The sequence below is a fragment of the Bos indicus genome, chromosome X (genome assembly GCF_029378745.1).
Source record: "Bos indicus isolate NIAB-ARS_2022 breed Sahiwal x Tharparkar chromosome X, NIAB-ARS_B.indTharparkar_mat_pri_1.0, whole genome shotgun sequence".
Lineage (NCBI taxonomy): Eukaryota > Metazoa > Chordata > Mammalia > Artiodactyla > Bovidae > Bos > Bos indicus.
The window spans coordinates 97,591,758-97,596,486 of record NC_091789.1 but is presented as its reverse complement, the minus strand read 5'-3'; the positions used below and the strand labels follow the sequence as shown (position 1 = coordinate 97,596,486).

Genomic DNA, 4,729 nt, shown 5'->3' with positions numbered 1-4,729 from the left:
GGGGAGAAAGACAGAGACAGATCGGGACAGAAAGGGAAAGACAAAGACAGACGGATGGAGAAAGAGACACAGAGAGATGCAGATACAGACGGATACAGAAGCACTGGAGAAATACAGAGACAGAGACAGAAACATAGAGACGCAGACACAAACAGATTGTCAGAAATAGAGAAACAGAAAGATACGGACAGTAAGACAGAGACAGAGAGTGACGAAGATAGGCAGTCTGAGACAGAGACTGAGGAAGACAAAGACAGAGGTAGATAGAAATTAGACAGGGATGCAGACAGACATCATGGAGACAGAGATAGGGGATGACAGAGAGAGTGGCAGACATACAGAGAGGGAAAAACAGAGACAGGGATAAATCCTCATCATTGTCAAGGACCACGTGGTATCCCATAGGGGTACCATCTCCTTTAGTGTGGCGTTTACTTTGCTGTTATTTAGCTTGATGTTTTCCTGTAGCATTACCATGACTGTTCGTCGCCCTGCCTCCCCATCTCCCCATGCCTTTACGAAGAGGCTAACAAAATGAGTATCAACATGGGAAAAGGTTTCTTCCTCATCCTGAGCAGTCAAAAAGAAAAGAAAAAAAAAAGAGAGAGAAAAAATAGAGACAGGTATTGGATAAATTGCCCAAACTGGCAAATGGCAACAGTCAGGGTTTGTGAGAGTTTAAATGTTTAAATGAGTGTATTTCAGCTGTCACTGTTTGTACATTATTGAACATCTTTCTATTGTAAGCGGCAACAAGCAATTTAAGGATTTAAAGCTCGTTGGGTAGGAAAACAAAAGCAGATCTTTCAGTCAAGGTACACTTGTAGCTAAGTAGTCTCTGAATTTCCCAACTGAGGATACCTCTGTTTAGATGAAATGGCATCTTGGCATTCAGCTCAAGAACAAGTGATTTCAAATTGCTTAGAGAGTTTACATAAAGAAAGTGAAATTCTTACCGAAAAAAAAAATAACAATAATTTTTACGTTTCAACTGAATCATGACTTACTCTTCTCCCCAGTTATTTTTAAACACAAATAAAATGAAGTCTATTGTTTGTAGTTGGTTAGGTATATGGAATATAAGGGAACACAAGAAAGGGTAGGGGGCTGCAAAATTAAGGGCAAACATCGAAGGATGCAACAGCAGCTTCCTGGTTGAACCATTTCATATAAGTAACTGTCACGTAAATATTACTCTAATCCTAGTATGTGGGTTTGGGATAAGGAAGCCTTTCAAATCTCCTTAAAGAGGAAAAGGAATGAATGAATGGATAAAGTCAAAAGTAATTTGTTCACTGATGGACAATGGATAAAATCTAATTGGGAAGAGAAACATAAACCACCAGTAAGGAAAATTCTGATTTCAACTAAGTAAAGCCTTAAATCTGGTGACTGTTTTTTTTTTTTTTTTAATTTAAATGTACATTTATTTATTTTAATTGGAGGCTAATTACTTTACAATATTGTATTGGTTTTGCCATACATCAACATGAATCTGCCAAACACCAATAGAGTATACTAGTTTTTTTTATTTGTTCATCTTGTATTAATTTATCACACTCTTTCCAAGCATGTATTTATTATTTATATGGATTCTTAAATAGAGTTTTCCATTCTTTGACCTCAAAATGACTCAATGGAGGGAATGGGATGGTGACAATTTGTAAGTTAACAGTAATCAGAAACTAACAAATTCAAATCGTGACTAGTGTGCTTCTCCTTTTGTGACAAAAACACTTTTTATCTTACCCTTTTGATTACTAGTGTGGACTTCTCGTGATCCCACTTCCAGATGCCAAATAATTCCCATTATAATTCAAAAGCGTTTCTTTCCAGAGGTTACCAGACCTGTTTTTAAGCGGGAAAGAGTCTTTCCACGTACAATTCCAACGTCAAATGTTTCTGAAGGGCAAAGGCCATCAGCGTGCTTAGAGAGTGCATTCTGGTGCATAAATAATTCGTGGCTGTATGCCACAGAAAAAGTCTGTCTAGTACCGAGATGTCCTCATAGCATCAATCTGCCGCCTTCCACTCCACCCCCAATATAGGGTTGTATAAGATTGGAGGCGTCTTTCTAGGGTTAAAATGCTAGGAAAGTCAAAATAAAGCCAAAGTAACATCAAGATACGATATGAAGTCAACTAACCTAAGAATGTTGAGGAACAACCAATAAAGAGAAGATCATCAGTGTAGCCTGGGTGCGTTCACAGAGTGAGAGATCATGGGAACCAAGTACTACACACTCAGTGGCAGGGAATGGGGAAAGGGAAGCAATCCAAAGGAAGCTAGCGGTAGTGGTGGTAATGAGTGGGGCAGAGTGGCTCTAAACACGCGAACTGAAAGAGAAACCAAACGGTTTCTTTAACATTCCTTTAATCAAGCTAAAGGAAATGCATATTTTAAAAGAGTTTCACCAGCAGTAGTAGAGTAGGTAGGTTCACAGGTTCTCTCTAAAGTCAACTGGTCTTTGACTTTGCAGAAATGATGGGAGGGGGCATTGATGGATGGTGAACCAGGAGGACAGGTTGCCACTTTAACAGCACAAATGAGGTCTAAAGGTGTTGGGGGAGCAGGGCTTTAACATTTCTCCTCTTCATAGGCTCAGGTAAACGATCTCAAGTATTATGAGCTACAGTTCAACAAAGACTCTGACAGAGGTGGGCCACCAGAGGTGGGCAAGTCCGGTTGGTCCCGCAGAAGGAGCTGGCATCTGGACAAAGCTGGTCGTCCCTGACCCCAGGAAAAGAGCTGCTCACCTCTCTGAGATTTTGTTTTCAGGAGTCCTCACTCAGGGAAACGCCCCTCTCTGGGGAGGTACAGGAAATTACAGGTCACATATATGGGGAAAACCACATCTTCGTTCTCCAGATTCACCACCTCTAGCTCTTCATCCTTTCCCAGGGAAAGCACCTGGAGTTCTGTCTCCTTCCGGAAAATGGCTCTTCCAGCCCTGTCCAAGGAGGCCAGGCGCAAGCGGAACGCGACCTTTCTCTGCCAGAGTAAGCTGACCCCGAGACCGCAAGACTTGTTCAGCACGCTGCGCTTGAAAATGATGCGCCGGTTGGCATAGCACACCACCAAGTCCCAGCCGACGTTGAAGCCTGCCCACCGCCAGGTGCACTGCTTATCCCTGAGGAGCTGGCCCCCGCACCGCATGCTGGTCCTCTGGAGGTCGGACTCGAAGACATCCACGGGCCCGAGGTCTCTGGTCTGCTCAGCCCGGAGGAGGGCAAGCCACTGCTCTTTGTACACTGGGGTCAGCCACGTGGCAGGGATCAGTGCATCCTGGTCGATGATGCGTGCTGACGGCAGGTCGCAGATCATGTAGGCAAGCCGCAGCTGCTGGAACGCTGGCACGAAGGCTCTGCCCTGCTCGGTCTCCAGGAAAGGGGTGCCCTCTGACTCCTGCCTGGACCTGGCAAACCACGAGTCGGCGTCAGGCAGTAGGTCTCTGCGGGGGCCTCTCCATGTCGGCTGCAGCTGCAGGAACATCCACTTTTTCAGCGTCGTGTACACATCCATCTCTACCTCCATCACGAAGAGCTCTGAAGAGGCAATGACCTCTTTCATGAGATCCAGGCTAACTTCTCTCAACAACTCCTCACTATGCTGGGTCATCAGGTTGTCCAGCAGCCACTGAAGACACATGGCCCTGATGTTCTGCAGTCCGTAGCTCTCAGCAGAGCAGTAGTAGCGGCACACGGTCTGATCACTGACCGTCTCCTTCATTATCTCTCCGCACTGCTGAATCAGCTTGTCCAGCTGCAGCATGCTGGCTGTGGCCAGCATGGGGACCACTCGACCGGGTGGGATGAGCACAGAGTTTCGGTACAGGGAACCTAAAGCCTCGTGCAGTGCCTCACGATCAATGTTCTCGTCAGGCATCTGCAACTCTACAGTATCCATGGTTGTCTCACGCCACGCACCACTGAACATGCTAGCAAAGTATCCTGACCGGCACAAGTAGACCTTGTGCAAGTTCCACTCCTTCCCCAAGGCACGGATCTGCACGTCACTCCCTTCTCCTCTCAGAAAAAGTGTCTTATAAACGGACTCTAAACGGTCTTTTGCTCGCTTCCTGTGAGGCGCTTTTGTGAGCTGCCCTTCTGGGCCTGTCTTCCGCTTGTGGCGCCCTTGGCTAGTGGTGGGTCTGGCCTCTTCGCTCTCCTCCCCTTCCTCTATCACTGCCACTGCTACCTCCTCGGCCTCCTCCTCCCCCTCAGGGGCACCTGGCTCCTCTGGGGCATGCCCCACTCTGTTCGAGGGCATCTGACTGTTGACTGCTCCCATGGCTTTTACCTCAGGGGTGCAGAGGGCAAGCTTCCTCACCAGACGCAGCCGCCACTGGCACTAGCTCAGCCCACGGTGTCGTTGGATACGGCTGATGTTTGTGACGTCATCTTGGACGCCACGCAAAGCCACACCCACGAGGCTTTCCCCTACCCCTCCCACTCCCCATCACAGGATCAGTGCACTCTGTACCAGGAATTCCACTCTGTGTATCTTTCCCTCCAGGGATGATTTCTCTGGGGCTCCCTTCGTAGGATACTGGTGGAACAGAGGACTTTGTGTATGAATTTTCCCCATGAATCTTAAGAACATCATTTCCTCTTCCCCATTTGACATAATTACTGATCACTCCTTTTTTTGGATAATTACGTCTTGGTTCCAGCTCTGTGCTCTATGCACCTTAATTTCTGTAATTATTTTCTTAGGTTATCCCATCATT

At 46.4% G+C, this 4,729-nt stretch overlaps 1 pseudogene; it reads right to left on the bottom strand.

Moving 5' to 3' along the window:
- Nucleotides 1-997: 997 nt before the first annotated feature.
- Nucleotides 998-4,433, bottom strand: LOC139180950 (germ cell-less protein-like 1 pseudogene; annotated as a pseudogene).
- Nucleotides 4,434-4,729: the final 296 nt, after the last annotated feature.